The sequence below is a fragment of the Tachyglossus aculeatus genome, chromosome X5 (genome assembly GCF_015852505.1).
Source record: "Tachyglossus aculeatus isolate mTacAcu1 chromosome X5, mTacAcu1.pri, whole genome shotgun sequence".
Taxonomy (NCBI): Eukaryota; Metazoa; Chordata; class Mammalia; order Monotremata; family Tachyglossidae; genus Tachyglossus; species Tachyglossus aculeatus.
Genome location: NC_052097.1, coordinates 2494596 through 2519403, shown reverse-complemented (window position 1 = coordinate 2519403; position 24808 = coordinate 2494596). Strand labels below are relative to the sequence as shown.

At 44.7% G+C, this 24808-nt stretch overlaps 1 protein-coding gene across 1 annotated transcript in view; it reads left to right on the top strand.

Moving 5' to 3' along the window:
* CLOCK (clock circadian regulator) overlaps window positions 1-24808 on the top strand; it is a 90358-nt gene that overhangs the window by 7505 nt on the left and 58045 nt on the right. The window contains exons 2-3 of the mRNA XM_038769294.1: window positions 14056-14150; window positions 20007-20182. The gene's annotated coding sequence lies outside the window, so the exon portion shown is untranslated. The remainder of the gene's footprint in view (window positions 1-14055; window positions 14151-20006; window positions 20183-24808) is intronic.

Here is a 24808-nt window from a genome sequence, read left to right as displayed (position 1 = left end):
CCATTCATTCATTCATTCAATCATATTTATTGAGCGCTTACTGTGTGCAGAGCACTGTACTAAGCGCTTGGGAAGTCCAAGTTGGCTACATCTAGAGACGGTGCCTACCCAACAGCGGGCTCACAGTCTAGAAGTCCAGTCCTGTAGTCCTGTATATATGTATATATTTTTGTACATATTTATTACTCTATTTTACTTGTACATATCTATTCTATTTATTTTATTTTGTTAATATGTTTGGTTTTGTTCTCTGTCTCCCCCTTCTAGACTGTGAGCCCACTGTTGGGTAGGGATGGTCTCTATATGTTGCCAACTTGTACTTCCCAAGCGCTGAGTACAGTGCTCTCTCTGCACACAGTAAGCGCTCAATAAATACGATTGATTGATTAGAAGGGGGAGACAGACAACAAAACAAAACGTGAGGGAACTGAGGCCCAGTGAAGTGACTTGCCCAAAGTCACACAGCTGGCAAGTGGCACACAGTAAACGCCCAGTGAATACGATTGAATGAGTGAATGAATATGTTACCAACTTGTACTTCCCAAGCACTTAGTATAGTGTTCTGCACACAGTAGGCGCTCAATAAATACGATTGAATGAATGAATGAATATGTTACCAACTTGTACTTCCCAAGCGCTTAGTACAGTGCTCTGCACACAGTAAGCGCTCAATAAATGCCATTGAGTGAATGAATGAATGAATTGGGGTCCCCAAAAATCAGACCATTATCCTTTCAGCTTTCGGGGCATCAGTCGGGTCGGGCTTTGGTTTTGTTTCGGGACATCTGACGGTTCCGTAGCTTCTTTAGTTTGCCCCCACTCTAGGCTTCTGTGTCTCCCCCCACGAATCTAAAGGCTGCTCTTAAAAACAAAAAATGGGTGCTGCTTTTTTTTTTACTAAAATGGGACTTCTGTGATTTGGCCGTTGTGTGGTCTGGTTGAGAAACTTGTTGGGTTGAAAAGGAACAACCTGACGTCCCCTACAACATGGGAACCGTTAGCTGGAGAAAAGACGGGCCCCCAAGACCGGTCGGAATAAAGTTTGAAAGTTGGATTCCGCTGTCTTGGTTTCTTCAGCATTTGGTCGCTTTCTGCCGGCCCCGTTGCATGGAGGATTCCTGTTCACTCTTGGTAGTTTTGATGGCTTTAGAGGAAAAATACGGCCCGTTTGCCCCCTCATGAGGTGTCTGACTATTGCTGAAGGTGGTTAAAGATAGAGAGGGACCTAGGAAGGGGCAGCTCTTGGGCTGTCTGGTGTTTTGAGGGTGTTTCTTCACGGTCAAAATAAGCATATTTTGGTGGAGATGAACTGTCATTTATTGTTCTGCTTTCCTGGGGAGTTATTTTACTAGTTCCTAAAATCGAAGGAAGGGAATCTTACTTCCAGATTCATGATAGATTTTCAAATGGTTGCCGGTTCCTTTGTAAACAGTACATCGCACCCCATTTCTCTTTGCGGGCTGTTTCGTGACCAGATGATTCTCTTGAATTGGTACTAGTGACTGAAAGAGGTTTATATTTAGTATTTAGTTCAACCTATCCTTTCCTCAAGAGTTGTTGTTCTCCGTGCATCATAGGTTGACCTGATCAGACAGGCCTATGTCTGGTCTTTTCTAGATGTGAGGAAATTGATGCCTGGTAAAATGAGTGCCTTTCATAATAAGTCCAGAATTAGAGTATTGCCCAGTTATACTGAAGTTCAGTTTGTGGAATTTAACTGTTTTGTAGCTGATGGATAAAATTGTTAGAAAGTCACATCTGAGCATTACTAAATAGGCTCAGTCAACCAAAGTAACCGTTGGAAAGTTAGTTTTGTTGAGAGAAGCACATTTTACACCAAGGGATGGGTTCAACTTCTGTAAAAATTTTCCACTTAAAGATAGGTTTATGTTGTCACCTCTGCCACCTTGTTCCCTTATTGTGGAATATGGAAAAATAGAATTGATTCCTCTCTACGTGGGAGTTCAACTTTCTCTGGAGGACAGTATGAAATCAGTGCCCACCAGGTCCTGGGCTCTGTGGCTTTTCTGCCTCGGCCTTTAAAAATAAGATCATTTCTAACAGTAATGCGCCCACGAGGTTTTGTTCCAGGCTGAGGTGAGACAGGACCAGAGCTAGAGTTTTGCATCCGTCAGTAGTAGTAATAATAATAATCGTTGCATTTGTTAAGCGCTTACTGTGTGCCAGCCGCTGTACCGGGTGCTGGGCTGGATACAGGCAGATCAGGTTGGACACACGTGGAGCTCACAGTCCCTGTCCCACATGGTGCTCACAGTCTCAATCCCCATTTTAGAGATGAGGGAACTGGGGCTCAGAAGAGTAAAATGACTTGCCCAAGGCCTCACAGTAGACAACTGGCAGAGCCAGGATTAGAGCCCATGTCTTCCGATTCCTGGGCCCGGGCTCTATCCGCTATGCCATGCTGCTTCTCTAGTATTGACTGTCTACTATGTGCAGAGCTCCTTCTAGACTGTGAGCCCACTGTTGGGTAGGGACTGTCTCTATATGTTACCAGCTTGTACTTCCCAAGCGCTTAGTACAGTGCTCTGCACACAGTAAGCATTCAATAAATACGATTGATTGTAGTGGGGGAGTTAGAAGACGTGGTTCCTGCCCTCAGGGAGTTTACAATCTGGGGAATCAGAGTAATCTGGAAGGTCTGTTTCCAGGTCCCCTTAAATCAATCAGTGGTATTTATAAAGTGCTTACTACGCGCAGAACACTTTACTAAGCTCTTGGAAAAGCACAGTACTACGGAGTTAGCACGTTTCCTGCCCACAGTGAGCTTACAGTTTAGAGAAAGAAAATATGTCTGGCATCTGGGAGGACAGGTTGGGTCCAGAGCTTCACTGTGGGTTTAGATATGGGGGTAAGTTGGTTGAGGGCATTAAATACCCCTTTTAATACTCCTCACCTCCTTGAGCAGAACTCACCCCTCAGGGCGGCCCTTTACTTACCTGGAGCCCCTGGCATTCTCTATAATGGCTCTGGAGCCTGGCCCGGGGAGTGGGTGACAAAGCGGGGAGTGCTGGCTACCCAAGAATAAGCTGGGTCTCTGACGCTCAGAGTTGGGGGGTCCTTTGGCCCGGCAGCCCACCAGGTGGTTCATGTCGGTCAAGAGGTTCCCCTGAAAAACAGGTTTAATCAGTCAATCTGTGGTATTTATTGAACAATTACTCTGTACGGAGCACTGTACTAAGCGCTTGGGAGAGTGCAGTACAACAGAATTACAATTAGCAGATACTTTTCCCGCCCTTCACGAGCTTCCAGGATTTTGCCTTCCAAACGTCCTCATCTCACATTACCCTCTCCTTAGATTTTAACGCACACACCGGCAGACAAGCACACTCAGACACAAAGGCAGGCGAAGACAGATAAGACCTGTGTGTGTACGAACACTCACATGGATGTGCAAACACATATCTGTTCACATATGGAGGAAGCCCCTGGCCAACTGGCACACACGGTAGCAGGAGGGCCCTTCTGCCAACTTTCACAGTCTTGCAGCAGTTGGCAAATGTTTGTGTGTGACGGCGGGTAGGAGGGAGTTAGAAAAGAGTGGGAATAGGACTGGGGGGGAAGGAAGAGAGAAGGAGCTACTTTAAGGACTCCCCTTCCTCATCTCCTACCTCAGGCAACCCAGGACCAGGCCAGCAGCATCAGGACAAGATGATGATTGAATCTGAATTTGATTCTTTTTACCCTCCTGCCCCCAAAGCTCTTCACGCTCCCCCAAATCTTGTCAGGGTGGGGTTGCTATCTAAGCCCCTGTGCTTCAGGGTAAAACTGGGCAGAATGGTGTGATGGTGGTCTTTACTGGCCCTTGAAGACCGTTGAACTATTTATCCACCTCTCCTCAGTTGCGGTGATTCAGGGAAAGCTCACGCCCTGTCGAATGAGGGCAGCCCCAACTTTTATCCCTTCAAAGGAAGAGTTACCGGGGTAGAATTTCAGAATACTCAGCGGTGATTTGAGTACCATCTTTTCTGTGTTCTACTCTGCCAGAAAGCTTTTCAGCACCTCTTGGCTGACACTCAAGTCGGATTATTCTTTTATTTCATTGGGCAGACTTTGAAGGTCTGATAATTTGACATTTAATTAACAGTGCAGCGCCAGCTCATATTTTCTCTCCATCAGCCCACCAGCTCTGAAAAGCCCCTACCGACTACCTTTTTTTAATGCTTTGAGAGAGAAAGGTAAACGCAGCTCTGGGGGTATCTTTCAAAAAAAATATAATAAGCAAAATGATCGGTCCAACTCCTGAAAGCTGTGGACTGCTCTCCATTGAACAGGTAGTGGAGAGGCCTTTTTTCACATGGATGGGTTTATGGATGGACTCTCCCATGGGGAATGAGCTCGTCGTGGGCAGGGAATGTGTCTCTCCCAAGCGCTTAATACAGTGCGCTGCACACAGTAAGCCCTCAATAAATGTATGTATATATATATATATCTGTTTGTACATATTTATTACTCTATTTATTTTACTTGTACATATCCTATTTATTTTATTTTGTTAGTATGTTCGGTTTTGTTCTCTGTCTCCCCCTTTTAAACTGTGAGCCCACTGTTGGGCAGGGACTGTCTCTATATGTTGTCAATTTGTACTTCCCAAGCGCTTAGTACAGTGCTCTGCACACAGTAAGCGCTCAATAAATGCGATTGATGATAAATACGGTTGAATGAATGAACGAAGGAACGATGGTAGGCAAGCCCTGGTCGTGAAGTTCTGAACTGCTGCAAAGGCATAGATCCTGGTGCTTCAAGGCTCATGCGATGCCCTTCTCACCCTCATCACCCTGCCAGGCAGAACCACTGGGCAGGGAGGAGAAGGTATTGTATGATGCAGGGATGTTCCTCAGAAGTCACTTCACTTCTCTGAGCCTCAGTTTCCTTATCTGCAAATTGGGGATGAAGTACCCTTCCTTCGTCTCTCTTAGACTGTGAGCCGCACGGGGGACAGGGATTGTTTACACCCACCCTCAAAGCCTTATTAAAGTCACATCTCCTTCCAGAGGCCTTCCCTGATTAAGCCCTCTTTTCTCCAGTTTGCTCTCCCTCCTGTGACCTCGCTGCAGTTGGATCTGTGACCTTTGGGCACTTGATATTCTCCCCAACCCCACAATGCTTATTTATATATCTTTAAATTATGTATTGCAAATTACTTATATTAATGCCAGTATTCCCCTTTAGACTGAAAACTCGTTATGGACAGGGAACATGTCTGCTAATTAAATTTATGCTCCCAAGTGCTTAGTACAGTGCTCTGCACATGGTAAGCACTCAAATATCTTTGATAAGGATGACCTGATTACGTTGTATCTATCCCGGTGGTTAGAGCAATGCCTGGCACAGAGCGCTTAACAGTACCACTCTTATTATTATTCTTCATCCGTCTTGTATTATGCCAAGTCGTCTGACCCATAGCAATGTCATGGACACATATTATTCATTTTTAATTTATGATAATGTGTTTTTGAAGCACTGTAAATTTGCAGAAAGTCTCCCGATGACTATTATTGGGGTATTTTATATTTGTGGGGTGCTTCACAGCGACTTAATCCCTTTTTCAGCCATTTTTAAGGTAGCATTCACTGAGGTGAGCTAGGTTGGTGGCAGGGTGATTCTCAGAATGGAAAATTTTATTGCCAAACCAGGCAATAAAGGACCAGAATTAAGACCAGAATTTAGGTGGATTTTATCTCCTTGACTCCAGCCCACTAAATAAGCTACAGGGTCCCGAACGTTTGTGAACTGCAGTAGCCATATACCCCTTTGTTTTTTAAGTTTTATCAGCAAAACTGTGTAAAACTCAGGGTTATTTGGTTTTTTTTGGTGAATGATTGTTGAGTGCTTTTGATCGCAAGGCTTTATTGGGTGTTATGGTGTCCTAATTAGAGGGTGATTCATGGTTTATTTCACTAGGCACAATTGCATTTAATTGTTCTATTTAGAGTGCTTGAGTAGTAAAAATATGTGCTAATTTTATACCCCCTCAGGCACCTAGGCAAGCAATTGTTTGTGTTGAATTTATGATTCTTAAAGGAGAAAAAAAATCAGGGCAGTGTAAATACAGGTGTTGAAAGTTCTGAGTTTTCTAGGTGATTCAAATAAATATTTCAGTTATTCTACAAGGATTAGAATACTAAGTACTAACGTCAGTCTATTAAAAATGCAGTCATTGACAATCCTGGCTGTTATGTGACTTTGGGCAAGGCATTTAACTTATCTGTGCTCAGTTTCCTCATCTTAAAATAGGGATTAAATACCTGTTCTCCCTCCCTCCTTACAATGTGAGCCCCATGTGAGACAAGGACTGTCTGACCTGAATGTCCTGTATTTACCCCAGTGCTTAGATCAGTGTTTGGCACCTTAACAAAAACCACTATTATTTATTTATTTATTTATTTATTTTACTTGTACATATCTATTCTATTTATTTTATTTTGTTAGTATGTTTGGTTTTGTTCTCTGTCTTCCCCTTTTAGACTGTGAGCCCACTGTTGGGTAGGGACTGTCTCTATATGTTGCCAATTTGTACTTCCCGAGCACTTAGTACAGTGCTCTGCACATAGTAAGCGCTCAATAAATACGATTGATGATGATGATGATGATATTAATAAAATAATCCTTTTCCATGATAGTTCTGAGTGTAGTGCTGGGATTTATTTCATTCATTCAATTGTATTTATTGAGCACTTACTGTGTGCAGAGCACTTGTACTAAGGGCTTGCGAGAGTACATTACAACAATAAACCATCACATTCCCTGCCCTCAGTGAGCTTGCAGTCTAGAGGGGGAGAGACAGACATCAGTACAAATAAATAAATAAAATTACAGTTATATACTTAAGTGCCCTGGGGCTGAAAGAGGGGAAGAGCAAGTCCGTCAGGGTGACGCAGAAGGGAGCGGGGGATGAGGAAAAGAGGTCTGGGAAGGCCTCTTGGAGGAGATGTGCCTTTAATCAGGTTTTGAAGCAGGGGAGAGTAATTGTCTGTCGGATTTGAGGAGGGATTTGAGGAGGGAGGGTGTTCCAGACCAGAGGCAGGATATGGGCCAGGAGTCAGCGGTGAGATAGGTGAGAAGGAGGCACATTGAGTAGGTTAGCACTAGAGGAATGAAGGGTACTGGCTGGGTTATAGAAGGAGAGAAGGGAGGTGAGGTGGTGGACTGTTTTGAAAACCAGTCGTGAGGAGATTTTTTTTTTTATGTGGAGGTGGAGTATTTTGGAGTATAGGATGCTGGAGTATTTTGAGGAGCGGGGTGATGTCTCCCGAACATTTTTGTAGAAAAGTGATCCGGGAAGCAGAGTGAAGTATGGATTGGAGGGAGGAAAGACAGGAGGCTGGAAGGTCAGCAAGGAGGCTGAGGCAGGAATCCAGGTGGGATAGGATGAGCGATTGTATTAACATAGCAGTGGTTTGGTTGGAAAGAAAAGGGTGGGTTTTAGCGATGTTGTGAAGGTGGGACCGACAGGATTTAGTGATGAGTTGAATATGTGGGTTGAATGACAGAGAGGAGTCAAGGATCAATCAATCAATCGTATTTATTGAGCGCTTACTGTGTGTAGAGCACTGTACTAAGCGCTTGGGAAGTTCAAGTTGGCAACATATAGAGACAGTCCCTACCCAACAGTGGGCTCGCAGTCTAAAAAGGGGAGACAGATGCTGCCAAGGCTATGGGCTTGTGAGACAGGAAGGGTGGTGGTATAATCTACAGTGATAGGAAAGTCACGGGAAGGACAGGGTTCAGTTTGAGGTGACAGAACATTCAAATCTACTGAGATTTATGGGGGAAAATACCTTTTCATTAGCAGTGCTAAATAAAATTTTCAAAATCTTAAACTTTATCTTAGAGTATAGAACTTGTACAGCTTTTTCCATAAAAATGGAGGCACCACAAATCCTAAGTATATAGTGTTAACCAAGAATAAAATGTTTGTTATATGTATATTTTATAGAGGGGAAGGGAGGTGACAGTTGTATTCTATTAGTGAAGATCTGCATTCATTCAGTCATTCAGTCATATTTATTGAGTGCTTACTGTGTGCAGAGCACTGTACCAAGCGCTTGGGAAGTACAAGTTGGAATCTTTTTGGACAAGTGCAAGTTGGACATCTGAATGACTGGCAATTTCATCATGTTTTGTTCTCTGTCTCCCCCTTCTAGACTGTGAGCCTGCTGTTGAGTAGGGACCGTCTCTATCTGTCACCAACTTGTACTTCCCAAGCGCTCAGTACGGTGCTCTGTACACAGTAAGCGCTCAATAAATACGATTGATTGAATGAATGAATGAATGGTAGACGGACTAGGTTCTGGGGCTTTTTGGTGATCCCATCTGATAATGGATTAGGCTTGTAGGAAATGCAGAAAAGTGGTGAAGCTGGGATTATACAGACCCAAGCGCCTAGGTGGAAAGAAAAGGGAGGGCGGACAGGTTGAGGAAAGGAGAGGTTAGCCAGAGAAGGCTTCTTGGAGGAGATGTGGTTTTAATAGAGCTTGGAGATGGGGAGAGTAGTCGTCTGTTGTATAAGGAGGGAGAGGATTTCAGGTCAGAGGGAGGATGTGAGCAAGGGGGCTGATGGTGAGAGAAACGAGATCAAGGTGCAGTAAGTAGGTTGACGTTAGAAGAGTGCCTTGTGGGGGCTGGGTTGGAGTGGGAGGTGAGTGAGATCAGGGAGTAGTTGAAAGAGCTGCCAGGTAACTGGTATTTGTTAAGCACTTATTATGTGCCGGGCACTGTTCTAAGTGCTGGGGTAGATACAAGGTAATGGGGTTGGGCACAGGTCCCGTCCCATATAGCGCTCACAGTCTTGATCCCCATTGTAACCCGCATGAGGTTACTGAGGTCCAGAGAAGCCAAGTGACTTTCCCAAGGTCACACAGCAGAAGAGCGGCTGAGCTGGGACTAGAACCCAGGTCCTTCCAACTCCCAGGCCGGTGCTTTATCCACTAGGCCACAGTGCTCATCAAGGGCGAGCAATGTATCTACTAACTCTGTTATTATTGGACTCTCCCAAGTACTTAGTACAGTGCTGTGCTCGTAGTTAGCGCTCAATCAATACAATTGATTGGGGGACAGCCCTCAGCTTTGTGTGATCATCTTTGACCGTGTTTGCGGCTTCCTTGGAGCAGGCTGGTGTGTGACCTCTGACTTGCAGGCTTATCCTCTGGCTTGTAGCTCTTCAATGGCTTTTCCAAATCAATCAATCGTATTTATTGAGCGCTTACTGTGTGCAGAGCACTGTACTAAGCGCTTGGGAAGTACAAGTTGGCAGTCAGCTGCCTGAGTTGCAGGTGTTACGTTCTGTTGCACTGTACTCTCCCAAGCACTTGGTACAACATTCTGCCCATAGTAAGCACTCAATAAATGCCATCGATTAATTGACTGCACTCAGCAATGCCGGGTGACCAACTCCCCCAAGGAATGTGGACGATGTTTGGCAATTCTAAAGGATGGGAAATGGGTCTCATCATCTGTTTCCAGGGCTCAAGTAGCATCTTTAAGCACGGTTGTGTCTAAAAGGCTGAAGAAGCTCTATTCTGTGCCACTGCTTGCTTTATCCTGCCAGTGAATAAGTGGGTCAGTCCGGGTACCTTTGGTTAGAGACTGGGTGTGCAATAGCAGCGTGGCTCAGTGGAAAGAGCACGGGCTTTGGAGTCAGGTCATGGGTTCAAATCCCGGCTCCGCCAGTTGTCAGCTGGGTGACTTTGGGCAAGTCACTTAACTTCTCTGGGCCTCAGTTCCCTCATCTGTAAAATGGGGATTAAGACTGTGAGCCCCACGTGGGACAACCTGAACACCTTGTATCCCCCCGAGTGCTTGGAACAGTGCTTGGCACATAGTGCTTAATAAATGCTATCATTATTATTATTATTATTAATAGTATTCATTCTTAATTTAGTTTGGAATTCAGTGGATGTGATGGAATTGGAAGCAGAAATTTGTACCCTGTATCTTTGCATTGTGGAAATTGCCATCTAAGGTGGAACCATGAGGCGTTGTCTGAATGTTTAGATCCTTATTGGATGTCAGACTAAAAAATCCTCTCAGGGTTCCTCTTGAGCCTTATTTTTTTAGGAAAAGCTGTCTTGATCCCAGAGCACTTTACCTAAAAGTAGAAGCTTTTGCTATCCAGACAAATTTCCAGTTTGGGTAATCTTTTTTTTCTTTACTTTTGCTTATCCAGAATTCCCCCACCTCTTTCAATAGGAAACATTAGCTCACTGCTGTGTTCTGTCATCCCAGAGGTGATCTTTCATTATGGAGGAGTAAATGTGGTACCATCCCTCTGTTTCCAGTGGGTTATAGGTTTGGGTGATGTGGTCCAAATTCGGTGGAATTGGTTGTGAACCATGGTAGATGTGTCCTTGGGGACTTCCATAAAGAGCCCTCATGGAAATTAAACAGGAATGGAAAAGGTTAAGGGCAGTGGTTCTCCAAAGAAGCTGCCGGTAGAGATGGAAACTGGGATGGATGTCAGGGAAGAGGAGGTCTGTGAATTTAAAGAACTTCCTCAAGGAAAGGAAAAAGAGTTGGCAGTTTTCAGCCGCTCCCATTTTCCTTTGCACTAGGCCAGCAGCGTCTTTGGTGAGACCCGAGGAAAACCTGTTGGGAAGCCCAACACCGCATATCACAAAATGCTTCAGTAGGAAACTCATGGGGCCATCGCTCCTGAATTTCCCCCACCTTGTGAAACTCACTGATAAATTCACTCCTTTCCTAGAACAGGAATGAATTGGCAGAGTAGTGTTTATTGGCGAGCTAGTGCAAATTAGAGGCAGGTGTCAGTCTTCACTTGCCGAGAGAATTTTGGCACCGGCAAAATAATATTTGATTAATAGATGGAAGTGAATGTCTCCCCTGAGGGTGTTTGCAGTTCATTAGGCTTGTTGGGTGTTAGGCATGCATAGGGGATGAAGAAATCACTTTGGGACCATGCTGGTCTTGAAAAATATTTGTATTCGAGGCTGCTGGGGTCTGTGGGCTAAAGGTGAGTCAGTTTCTGGAGTCAGCGGAAGGACTGCTGTTCCCTTTTGGATGACCAGGGCTTTTTCTTGAACATCAAAAGGTCAGATCCTGGAGATCAAAAGCACTTCACCTGCTGCTGCTCCTCCTCCCGCCGGTGAAGCGAAATGGGGGAAGGTGTGAGCGTGGTGTGAGATGAAAAGTCGTACTGATAATAACTGTGGTATCTGTTAAGCGCTTACTATGTGCCAGGCACTGTACTAAGTGCCGGGTGGAGACAAGCCAACCGGGTTGGACACAGCCCCTGTCCCACATGGGGCTCACAGTCTCAATCCCCATTTTACAGATGTGGTAACTGAGGCTCAGAGAAGTGAAGTGACTTGCCCAAGGCCACACAGCAGAAAAGTGGTGAAGCTGGGATTAGAACACATGACCTTCTGATTACCAGGCCCGTGGGCTCCCCATTTGACAGATGAGGTGACTGAGGCACAGAGAATAATAATAATAATAATAATGATGGCATTTGTTAAGTGCTTATTATGTGCAAAGCACTGTTCTAAGCGCTGGGGGGGATACAAGGTGATCAAGTTGCCCTGCATGGGGCTCACAGTTATCATCCCCATTTTACAGATGAGGTAACTGAGGCTCCGAGAAGTTAAGTGACTTGCCCCAGATCACACAGCAGACAAGTGGCAGAGCCAGGATTAGAACCCAGGTCCTCCTGACTCCCAGCCCTATGCTGTATCATTATTCATTACCCAAAGTTTTGTGGTGCTTAGTACAGTGCTCTGCACACAGTAAGCGCTCAATAAATACAATTGAATGAATGGTGGAGAGGGGGAGGAGGAGAAATGTTTTCCTGCTCGTGGGCTCCTAAGAGTGAACTGTTTGGTTGAAGAATCTTTAACTCCATTTTGTGTTATCAGTCAAATTAAATATAAGCCAGCTAACTATTTCCATTCACTTTAAAAGAACAAGGCCGGGATGAAGTAGAGGCTGATGTCACAAAAGGAAGACGGCTGTATGAGATATTGTCGGAGCCTCAACCATTTTCTCTTTGTAATACCGATTCCCTCTGGCCGCAATTAAGGGGGTCGGCTTCAACCTACTGGTTGAAATGCGGCAGACGCAATAGAGAAATGGCGAAAATGAGAAAACGTTCAATTCGTGAAGGGATTGTGAACAGGGAAAGGTAATTTATGCCATGGAGTCCAGGCTCGATGAGCTTGGGTGTTTGCGATTGAGGTTTTTATTCATGGTTTTGGTTCTGTTAGTCAATGGTATTGAACAGATGCTGTTTACAGGGCCCCGTCCTGACTGCTTGGGAGGGTACAAAGAGTTATCAGACAAGATACCCGCCTTCAAAAGAATGAACAGTCTACTGTGGGAACAGCACTGAACTGAGCACTTAGGGTACTTCATGAAACTATTATTGCAAAAAAGGCAATGAATTGACCTCCTCCCCGTTCCACTTTTGCTCTTCTTACCCCATCCCTTCTCATCTTCTAAAAACCCTTAAACCCATTCCTCTCCCTCCCAGATGCCATTCCCACTAAAAAACCCTTAAACCTATTCCTCTTCCCTCCCTGACTCCATTCCCACTAAAAACCTTTAAACGTATTTCACTCCCTCCATTCCCCCTAAAAACCCTTAAACCTATTCCTCTTCCCTCCCTGTCTCCATTCCCACTAAAAACCTTTAAACGTATTTCACTCCCTCCCTGACTCCCTTCCCACTCAAAGCTCCTCCTCTAGATTAGAAGCTCCTTGTGGACAGAGATCAACTCCATGGTAGTGTTCTTCCTGAAGCATTTAATCCAGGGCTCTGCCTACAGTAAGCACTCAGTAAATACCACTGATTGATTGGCTGATATCGCGTAGCATTTAATTGACAAGCATTTTGTACACCCCGGGTGTTGGGGCTAGGCAGAGTCTCTGAGAATATGGAAGCAGTCAGTACCAGTACATTCAGTTTTCCTATAATGTGGGTTTTCATTAAATATTTTGGATAGAACTCTAGGTGAATTATTTTGCACACCCCAGGTGTTGGGGCTAGGCAGAGTCTCCGAGAATATGGAAGCAGTCAGTACCAGTACATTCAGTTTTCCTATAATGTGGGTTTTCATTAAATATTTTGGATTAGAACTCCAGGTGAATTAGGGAATGTTGCCCCCCTGCCCCCCAACCCACATGTTTGTGCATAGTAAGCTTGTTTTGAACAGGGAACAAGTCTGCCAACATTGTTGTCTTGTACCCTCCGAAGTGCTTAGTACAGTGGCTCTGCACAGAGTGAGTGCTCAGTAAATACCAATGATGATGGTGATCGGATAATCAGTGCTCAACAAATGCCAGTGATGATGATGATCGGATAATCGGTGTTTTTTGAGTGGTTGTTGTGTATGTGTCCCTGTGCTAAGCGCTTGGAAGAGTACATTAGTTAGAAGACAAGAGACCTGCCCTCAAAGAATACAGCACTGTACTGAGTGCTTGGGAGAATACAATAGAGTTAGAAGACAAGATATCTGCAATCAAAGAATTTACAGTCTGCTGTCGGTATAGCACAGTACTGAGCACGTGGGAGACTTACGATAGAGTAGGTGGGCACGATCTCTGCTCTCAAGGAGTGTTCAATCTAGCGGGTAAATAAAATAAATCAGTTGTGGGGAAAGGACAGGAAGTCACTGTTCTCTCTCTTCATGTACTAGGGAAAAACGTCAGAAAGTTTTTCCCCCACTTTCCCTACTTCCCCCTTTCCCTTCCTTAAAAAGAGCTAAACTCACAATTTGTTAGATAGGGACCCATGATTTCATGACAAAATTTTATTCCTCTGTATTGACACGTGTTAAAAATAACCTGCTTCTTGTCTTTTAACTGAAATCCCCACACTGACTCAGAAGATACTGCTAATCCTTTTGGCATTTTTTGTGTTTTTAATTAGAGTATGTCGGATGTGGGGTAACAGCTTTTGCAAAGCGCTCTCCGTTTTGACAAGTGCTTTTTGTTCCCTTTCATTATTTATTCTCCACAACTGCACTCCAAGGTAAATTAGAGTTATTACTCCTTTAAGGACAGTTTCCCTTTTGTATTGCAGATACTGAAGTTCTCAAGCAGCATTCTTTATCATCCCATTGTAAGGAGCCCCTGGAAAAATTGCTGCGGTGGTAAAGCTTGGAACCTCAGAGCTTGGTGAGTTTCTCTGGATCCTTGAACTTCCGTGGCCAGCTAAGGAGTGTATCCCCTTTTGGGATTTAGTCATTTGATGTTTTTTTTTTTGTTATTGTGGTTTGTTTTTATGGTGTTAAGTGCTGACTTTGTGCCAGGCGCTGTACTAAGTGCTGGGATAGCTGGGGTAGGGGAGACTATGGTCCACTCTCTGTCTCTCCAGGTGGATGGTGTCAAAGTGACAGCTCAAAGTGAGCTCATGGTATTGAAGGGGCCCCCGAGTGCTAATTACAGTAATAAACCCTCGCGGGAGTAAAGTGGAGGGGGAATAATTTATATTAATGGCCACCTCCCCCTCTAGACTGTAATCTCGTTGTAGGCAGGGAATGGGTCTGTTGTATTTTATCCTCTGAAGCTCTTAGTACCCAGTATGCGCTCAATAAATAGGATTGATGGACTGATTACAGCAGGAACCGTGTCCCCATCTTTTTTCCGACGTGCTACATACCACGATGGTATCTGCTCCCAAGACCAGTGACTGTCACATGGCTCAAAGATGCTTTTTGGCAAATCAGCCAAACAGTAGCATTAATTTTTAAATTATAGATTATACATGACCTATATTAATGTCTGTCTCCCCTTCAGGCTCTAAGCTCATTGAGGGCAGGGAATGGGTATAACAACTCTGTGATATTGCACTCTCCCAAGTGCTTAGTATAGTATTCTGCACTCAGTAAGTGCTCAATAAATGCGATTGATTGCTCTGCACATAGTAAGCACTCAGTAACTACTGTTGATAGATTGATTGAGCCCCTGGGGCAGAGGATTGTGCTGAGCCCTTGGGAAAGAAAGACCAAGAGAATCGGTAGACAGTAGCCCTGCGCTCAAGGAGCTTCCAGTGGAAGGGAGCAGGCAGGCCTTGAAAGGCTCGCCTTTGCCCGTTCTCCCCTGGGCCACTGTGCCTCGGGTCCCCTTGCAGCCGCTCTGCCTTGCGGTCGTTGGCTCTCGCCCCAGGCCCACTGGTTTGGGCTTGAACTGTAGCGGCAGAATCCTGAGAGCCCGTCGAGGGCGGGCCCAGGGGTGTTGAAGGATCCTGGCCGTGCCGATGAAACCGCTAAAGTCACCAGAGACCGCCTGTCCTAGCCCACACACTTGGCCCATCTGCCACCAACCTAGTTCTCGAACCCCCGTCTCTTTTCTCTCGCCGTCGACCCCTCGTCCGCATCCTCTCTCCGACGTGATTCCCCTCTCCCCTTCACATTCTACAGACCACCACTCCTCCCATTTTCAAAGGCTTACTGACATCACATCTACTTAGAGAAGCAGCGTGGCCCAGTGGAAAGAGCCCGGGCTTTGGAGTCAGAGGTCGTGGGTTCAAATCCCGGCTCCGCCAATTGTTAGCTGTGTGACTTTGGGCAAGTCACTTAACTTCTCTGGGCCTCAGTTACCTCATCTGTAAAATGGGGATTAAGACTGTGAGCCCCCCGTGGGACAACCTGATCACCTTGTAACCTCCCCAGCGCTTAGAACAGTATGTTGCACATAGTAAGCGCTTAATAAATGCCATCATTATTATTATTACTCGGAGAGGCCTTCCCTCACTAACCTCTCATTTCCCCATCCCTTCTGCGTCACCTGTGCACTTTGTCGCTCACCCCACTCTCACAGCACGTATGTCCATCTCCTTCTACTCTGCCACTTCCCCTGCCTGTCATTTATTTTATTGCCCGTCTCCCCTACTAGACTGTAAGCTTCTTGAGGTCAGGATCGTACCTACCAACTCTGTCCCCAGAAGCGCATAGTACCCTCAGCAAGGGCTCAAAAAATACCGACGATCGATTGATCAGACGGGTTTCGGTTGACTCCACAGGACCAGTCAGCTCATAACATAGTAAATTTAGAATGTGTAAGTTTCTCTGGGCAACAAGATAACGGGCCCCAGAGTACAGCTTTTTACTGGCATGGAGCATTTCCATAAGGTTAGTGACTAATCCTGAGTTTAAGTCTTGGTGCTGTCCTCTGCAGTTCTGACAGACTGAAAATTTATTCCAATGTGTTCAAGAGCACTTGTTCTCACTTAGGGCGAAGTTGGTGTAAAATCTTTGGCTTTTAAAAATAACACCAGTTTTCCTTCCCAAAACACATTTTTGTTACTCTCGAAAAGGAGGGTAGTTTTACATCCAGGAAAGTCACTGGGGTACATTTATTGAATGTTTTTAAAAAACGATTAGACTACCTTTTGTTTTGAAATGGCTCGTGTAAAATGTGTAGCAAATTAAATATTGAAGATCTGGAAAAATCCACTCTGAACAGTAATAATAATGATCGCACTTGATAAGCACTTCATTCAAGTCATTCAATTGTGTCTGAGTGTTTGCTGTGTGCAAAGCACTGTGCTAAGCACTTACTCTATGTCAAGCACTGTTCTAAGCGCTGGAGTAGATGCAAGCTAATCAGGTTGTACACAGTCCCTGTCCCACATGCGGCTCAAAGTTTTAATTCCCATTTTGCAGATGAGTTAACCGAGGCACAGATAGGTGAAGTGACTTGCCCAACGTCACACAGCAGACTTGCGGCCGACCTGGGATTCCTTCCGACTCCCAGTCCCGTGCTCTATCCCTTAGGCCGAGCTGCTTCCCAAGTACAAAGTAGCAGCTTCCTTTGAAGAATAATAGCTGTTGTCTACTTATCACCCAATCCCTGAGTAGTCCAACAGGGAGGGAGAAAAGGGAATAAGTGAGGTAAAGACAAGGCCAAAGAATAACAAGTTCAGATTGCAAATCACCCCAGCAACGATGGAGCAGGTAGAATCTGTATTTCGACCCTCACGACTTTCACTCTGTCCTCTGCCACCTGCTCACAGCTGTTTAGATGGAGGAATTAGAGCAGAATTGTCCCCCTTATCGCATGCTGTCCTTCCTCTATCAAACCGGGGAGTGGACATTGGATTCTGTCAGCTTCACAAGACGTGCAAAGTTGGGCACTCCTAAGGAACGCCGACCAACCCGACACTCAGTAATTAGAAAAGGTGTGTGTGTATATATATATACACGTATATAAAGGTGTCAGGAAGAACCTAGAAATCTAGGGGACAAGACACAAACCGGGCCAGGCCCTGAAAATAGCTGCCGCAGCAAGGATCTAAAGGCCTTTCTGTGTGGAAGGGATTTTGAGTACGCGAAGCTCCACCCACAGATAGCTAATACCAGTGATATTTATAAAGCAAACACCCTTAGCCGGGCGGCATTTCACGTCCACGCGCCTGGCAGCGCCTGAGGTTTGGACACAGCAGCCATCTAAACCCCGCAATCATCCAACCCGGGCTCCTCGGGAACACAGGGGATGGGAAGGGCGACAAGGGAAATGAAACACAGAGGAGCCGGTGGTGGGGAGCGGAGGCTGGGTTGAAGGCAGGAGTGAGTCAGGGTTTGGGAGGGAGGGACCACTGTCTATCCCTTGAACTCTGAAGGCCTAAAAACGGGAAAGTGGAGCATTTTCGAAGGGCAGCAGTGAGCTCTTTTCATTTTAAAATCGAGGAAAGAATGAACTCTGCCGGTTATCCCTGTCGTCATTATTTTCAGGGAGAGAACAGAGTGCTGATTAATCACTCTGGCTCTCGGCGTTTAAACGGTTGGACAGAAAGGAAAGGGAAACGGCAAATTCTGGGAGACAGTGTCCAGTAGCAGCAGGCTGACTAGACTTTTAGACTGTGAGCCCATTGTTGGGTAGGGACTGTCTCTGTATGTTGCCAACTTGTACTTCCCAAGTGCTTAGTACAGTGCTCTGCACACAGTAAGCGCTCAATAAATACGATCGATTGATTAGACTGTTCCCCTCTTTTCCGGAGAAGTTTGGACCGAGGCAGACTGGTCATAGATGCATTCTCCCTTCTGCGTCATCCTTGTTCTTGGACTGGTACATTTTATTCACCCCACCTTCAACCTCGCAGCTCTTATTTCTATATCCATTCATTGATTTATTTCTATTAACGTCCGTCTCCCCCTCAGACTGCAAGCTCCTTACGGGCAGGGAACGTGCCTACCAACTCTGATACGTGGTACCCTCCCAAGCACTCAGTACAGCGCTCCGCACACAGTAAGCGCACAATAATTACAGTTCATTCATTCAGTCGTGTTTATTGAGCGCTTACTGTGTGCAGAGCACTGTACTAAGCGCTTGGAAAGTACAATTAGGCAACAGATAGTGACAACCCCTACCCAACAACGGGCTCACGGTCCAGAAAGGGGGAGACAGACAACGAAACAAGTAGACAGGTGCCAATACCATCAAAATAAATAGAATTATAGGTATATGCACATCATTAGTGAAATGGAGTGATAAATATGTACAAATAGACACCAGTGCTGTGGGGAGGGGAAGGGGGTAGGTCAGAGGGAGGGAGTGGGGGCAATGGGGAGGGGAGGAGGAGCAGAGGAAAAGGGGGGGCTCAGTTTGGGAAGGCCTTCTGGAGGAGGTGTACAGTTGGTGGATTGAGGTGACCGGAGCGATCCGTCACCTAAGCCGCCCCCGAGAGAGTGAATGCTCCGCTCTCTGCTTTTTCGGCCAAGCTCAGTTTCAGCCGCGTTGAACTCGCTTGGCCTATTTGGCTCCCGGAGGAGGTTGGCAGTTTCCCCAAGTTTTAATGGGTCAAAGCAACTGATCCCATTCCTTTTTATAAAGTCAGCACGGTGAGGAGCGCGGCGCTTCTGGCGGAGACGTTCGAACCCGCTCTGTGACCTCCCGGATGAGCGAACTATGGCCATTAAAGCCGAGTTGTGAGTTTGGCCCCGTTGGTTGGAAATCAGCTCCCGAGCCAGTTCCAACCTGCCATCTGTTCATATTTTTACACACCGCCGAACGATCGAGTTTCCAGGCATATCCAGGGGATTTTTCCAGCCCTAGTGGTAATTCTGCACTTTTGTTTGAAAGAGTCGCATCTGTCTGCCTCTCTGTTTCCACGATGCTCCTCACGGACCTAAATAGGCCAGCCACCGCAACCCGCTATTGAGGCTGGGACTGAATTCACCCTCCCCATGTCCCCTCCCGTCCGGCCACGGGGCGTCTTATATGTATATATGTTTGTACATATTTTTTACTCTATTTATTTGTACATATCTATTCTATTTATTTTATTTTGTTAGTATGTTTGGTTTTGTTCTCTGTGAGCCCCATGTGGGACAAGGACTGTCTGACCTGAATGTCCTGTATTTACCCCAGTGCTTAGATCAGTGTTTGGCACCTTAACAAGAACCACTATTATTTATTTATTTATTTATTTTACTTGTACATATCTATTCTATTTATTTTATTTTGTTAGTATGTTTGGTTTTGTTCTCTGTCTCCCCCTTTTAGACTGTGAGCCCGCTGCTGGGTAGGGACTGTCTCTATATGTTGCCAATTTGTACTTCCCAAGCGCCTAGTACAGTGCTGTGCACATAGTAAGCGCTCAATAAATACGATTGATGATGATGATGATGCGTCCATATGTGACAGGGGCCGTCCTGTGAAGACAGTTGCCGAAGGAGGGAAATGTGTCAGTTTTCATTCATCGTGCTGTGAAAGTATGAGGCTCCGGCTATCCCGAAAAGCAACCAGCTGGCATCACCGTCGCCGTTCGGGAAGCAGACTGCCTGATAGGCAGCCCAATTCCTGGGGCATGGGGAAAGCCATAATGACGATTATAATAATTGAATTTTTAAGCGCTTACTATGTGCCAGGCACTGTACTAAGCGCTGGACATCGGACAGGGTCTGCGTCCAACCTGATTTGCTCGTTTCCACCCCAACACTTGTATCCACCCCAGCCTGGTGCAGAGTAAGCACTTAATAATTGTGGTATTTGTTATTATTAGTAGTATTATCATTCGTCCCCGTTTTACAGATGAGGGAACCGAGGCGCAGAGAGGTGACTTGCCCAAGATCACATAGCAGACAAGTGGCCGAGCGGGACTGGAACCCAGATCCTTCTGGCTCCCAGGCCCGTACTCGAGGCCAATGAGTCAGCAACTTGGAAGAGACTGGAAGGGAAAAGAAAACTCGGAAATTCTCGTCTTGTTGGTGAGTATCATATTTATGTGTATATATATATAAAATAGATAGATATACGTGTCTATGTACTAATAACAATAATGGTATTCGTTCAGTGCTTACTATGCGCCAAGCCCTGTTCTAAGCCCTGGGGTAGATATGAGGTAATCAGGTTGTCCCACGTGGGACTCACAGTCTTAATCCCCATTTTACAGATGGGGATATTATCTATATTATGTCTATATTAAGCACTTACTAAGTGCCAGGCACTGTAATAATAATAATAATAATAATGGCATTTATTAAGCGCTTACTATGTGCAAAGCACTGTTCTAAGCGCTGGGGAGGTTACAAGGTGATCAGGTTGTCCCTTGGGGGGCTCACAGTCTTAATCCCCATTTTCCAGATGAGGTAACTGAGGCAAAGAGAAGTTAAGTGACTTGCCCAAAGTCACACAGCTGACAAGGATTTGAACCCATGACCTCTGACTCCAAAACCCGGGTTCTTTCCACTGAGCGACGCTGCTTCTCCTAAGCACAGTAGAAACAAGTTAGATTGGACACAGTCCACACACGGGGCGCACAGTCTTCCCCCCACATTTTACAGAGGAGGGAACTGAGGGCCAAAGAAGCCAAGTGACTTGCCCAAGGTCACACAGCAGGTGAGTGGCGTGGGCAGGATTAGAGCCTGGGTCATCTGGACAGCCCAGGCCCAATCAATCAATCAATCAATCGTATTTGTTGAGCGCTTACTGTGTGCAGAGCACTGGACTAAGCGCGCCTCCATCATCATCATCAATCGTATTTATTGAGCGCTTACTGTGTACAGAGCACTGTACTAAGCGCTTGGTACGCTGTACTAAGCGTGCTAAGCGCCTCCAGGAGAACGGGACCCCCCCCCCCCCCCCTTCTACACTGTGAGCCCACTGTTGGGTAGGGACCGTCTGTAGATGTTGGCAACTTGTCCTTCCCAAGCGCTTAGTCCAGTGCTCTGCACACAGTAAGTGCTCCAGAAGTACGATTGAATGAATGAATGAAGAAGGGGATCAGTCTACTGAGAGCTCACCTCCTCCAGGAGGCCTTCCCACGCTGAGCCTGTATATATGTATATATGTTTGTACATATTTATTACTCTATTTATTTTACTTGTACATATCTATTCTATTTATTTTATTTTGTTAGTATGGTTGGTTTTGTTCTCTGTCTCCCCCTTTTAGACTGTGAGCCCACTGTTGGGTAGGGACTGTCTCTAGATGTTGCCAACTTGGACTTCCCAAGCGCTTAGTCCAGTGCTCTGCACACAGTAAGCGCTCAATAAATACGATTGATTGATTGATTGATCGATCTGACTCCCAGGCTCGGGCTCTCGGCTTTTTGGTAGTTGGCTTTTTGGTCATTTTAACAGCTCACGAGCTTTTTCTCAGCAAACAACTCTCTGTCTCGGAACCAGGCCTCCCTTTCTTCATTTGAACACCACCAGCCTGGACTTTTCTCCAGCAGAAGAGTGATTAGAGAACCCCAGTCAGGCGACGCCCGATGTAAACGATAGCCGTGATTCCTGCCAAGGTCACCGTCAATCGCCCTAGGAAAGGAGAAATGATTTCCAGTGTTAATCACGTGCCACAGAGCACGTATCCACTCATTCAGTCGTATTTATTGGGCGCTTACTGTGTGCAGGGCACCGTACTAAGCGCTTGGAAAGTACAATTCGGCAACATATCGAGAGCGTGTACGTACTCCTGGATAAGCCAAAGGGCTTGGCAAGCAGTAGCCTGCCGGCAGAACAGAGAGTTGTCGTCTCTGCTTTGTACTAGGTAGAACCGACACGGTCGAAACGCGTTTGAAGTGGATTTGCCCGAGACCAGCCTGTCCTTCAGCAGGAGTCAGGATTAGCGAGATGTTTCTACTTACTTACTTACTTACTTACTTACTTACTTACTTATTTATTTATTTTGTTATTCATTTATTTATTTATTATTCATTTATTTATTCATTATTCATTTGTTTATTTATTATTCATTTATTTATTTATTATTCATTTATTCATTCAAGCGCTTAGTACAGTGCTCTGCACATAGTAAGCGCTCAATAAATACGATTGATTGATTGATTATTCATTTATTTATTTATTATTTATTTATTTTTTAATCTATCTATTTTCTTATATTTATTTATTTATTTATTTATTATTTATTATTCATTCATTTATTTATTTGTTCATTCATTCATTTATTCATTATTTATTTATTCATTCATTCATTTATTCATTTATTCATTCATTCATTCATTCATTCATTCATTCATTTATCTATTTATCTATCTATCTATCCATTTACTTATTTATTTATTTATTTATTGCTTTATTTATTTATTTATTACTTTATTTATTTATTTATTTATCTATTTATTTATTTTTTAATCTATCTATCTATTTATATTTATTTATTTATTTATTGTTTATTTATTATTCATTCATTTATTTATTTGTTCATTCATTCATTTATTCATTATTTATTTATTTATTCATTCATTTATTTATTCATTTATTCATTCATTCATTCATTTATCTATTTATCTATCTATCTATCCATTTATTTATTTATTTATTTATTTATTGCTCTATTCATTTATTTATTTATTACTTTATTTATTTATTTATTTATCTATTTATTTATTTATTTTGCTTATGCCTATCTTTTTTAGATACCTTTTAGACTGTGAGCCCACTGTTGGGTAGGGACTGTCTCTGTATGTTGCCAACTTGTACTTCCCAAGCGCTTAGTACAGTGCTCTGCACACAGTAAGCGCTCAATAAGTACGATCGATGATGGTGATATCTATTCTATTTATTTTATTTTGTTAGTATGTTTGGTTTTGTTCTCCGTCTCCCCTTTTTAGACTGTGAGCCCACTGTTGGGTAGGGACTGTCTCTATATCTTGCCAGCTTGGACTTCCCAAGCGCTTAGTACAGTGCTCTGCACACAGTGAGCGCTCAATAAATACGATTGATTGATTGATTGATTGTTTGGAACTCTTTGGATTATTAGTAGGTTGGCGGGTGGGAGTCAGAGGGGAGATATACGTATCTATGTAATAATAACAATAATGGTATTCGTTCAGTGCTTACTATGCGCCAAGCCCTGTTCTAAGCACTGGGGTAGATATGAGGTAATCAGATTGTCCCACGTGGGACTCACAGTCTTAATCCCCGTTTTACAGATGGGGATATTATATCTATATTATGTCTATATTAAGCACTTACTAAGTGCCAGGCACTGTAATAATAATAATAATAATAATGATGGCATTTATTAAGTGCTTACTATGTGCCCCTCGCCTCTTACTGCACACAGTAAGCACTCAATAAATACAGTTGAATGAATGAATTTTTTTTTAAAATTGGAAAGAGAGAAGGACTCGCCCAGCAGGTCTTTTCCGTTGAAGCCTGTAGACCTATGAGATTCAATTCAGGAGTTTTTTGTCTCTCTTTCTTTGCCTCCGCTTTCTTCCCCGGCATTTATTGCTCTCCCTCCCTTGAGACTTTGTGGCCAGAGCCAACTTGACTGTGGGAAGAGCTGTCTCCTCTTAAAACCGAGAAGCGCTTGTTGGCACAGGTGCCATTGGGGAAGCTGATCTAGAAATTAGTCGTGGGTGGTCTGGGTTTGGTCCAGGATTCCCAAGCCATAAAGCAGAGTGGCTACTACAATAAGCGCTTAGTGCTTTGCACTCAGTAAGAGCTCAATAAATATCATTCATTGATTGACTCGGGGAAGATTTGGCTAGTGGCGATAGATGAGCAAGGCACACCAGTAGATATGGTGGGGAGAGGGCTCAGATGGGGTAGCTAGAACAGACTGAGGAGAAGCACCGTAACTTAGTGGATAGAGCCTGTTTCTGGGAGTCAGAAGGACCTGGGTTCTAATCCTGCCTCCGCCACTTGGCTGCTGCGTGGCCATGGGCAAGTCGATTCACTTCTCTAGGTTTCAGTTACCTCATCTGTTAAATGGGGATTAAGACTGTGAGCCCCCCCCTTGTTGGGTAGGGACCGTCTCTTTATGTTGCCAGCTTGTACTTCCCAAGCGCTTAGTACAGTGGTCTGCACACAGTAAGCGCTCAATAAATACGATTGAATGAATGAATGTGGGATAGGGACTGTGGCCAACTTGATTTGTGTGTAGCCTGTTGCTTAGTGCAGTGCTGGAACCATAGTTAACACTAAGCAACTACCACAGAAAAAAGGAGACTCAAAGCAGGGAGAGAAGCCAGGCAGATTTTTTTTTCCTGAATGGTATTTGTTAAGCGCTTATCGCGTGCCGGCCACTTTACCAAGCACCGGGATTGGACACGATCCCTGTCCCACATGGGGCTCACAGTCTGAATCCTCATTTCACAGATGAGGAAACTGAGGCCTAGAGAAGTGGAGTGACTCGTCCAAGTCACGCAGCAGACAAGCGGCGGATCAGGGATTAAAACCCAGGTACTTCTGATTCCCAAGTCCGGGCTTTATCCACGCTGCTTCTCCAGATTTCAATCCTGGGAACAGTTCCTGGGTCGGCACTGCCGTGATATTAATAAGGGACGCCCGTAAGGTTTGGAAAGCTTGGCTCCCTTAGTTTGGTTTCACTTAGGACTTGGGAAGTGCATGTTCTGTTTTCAG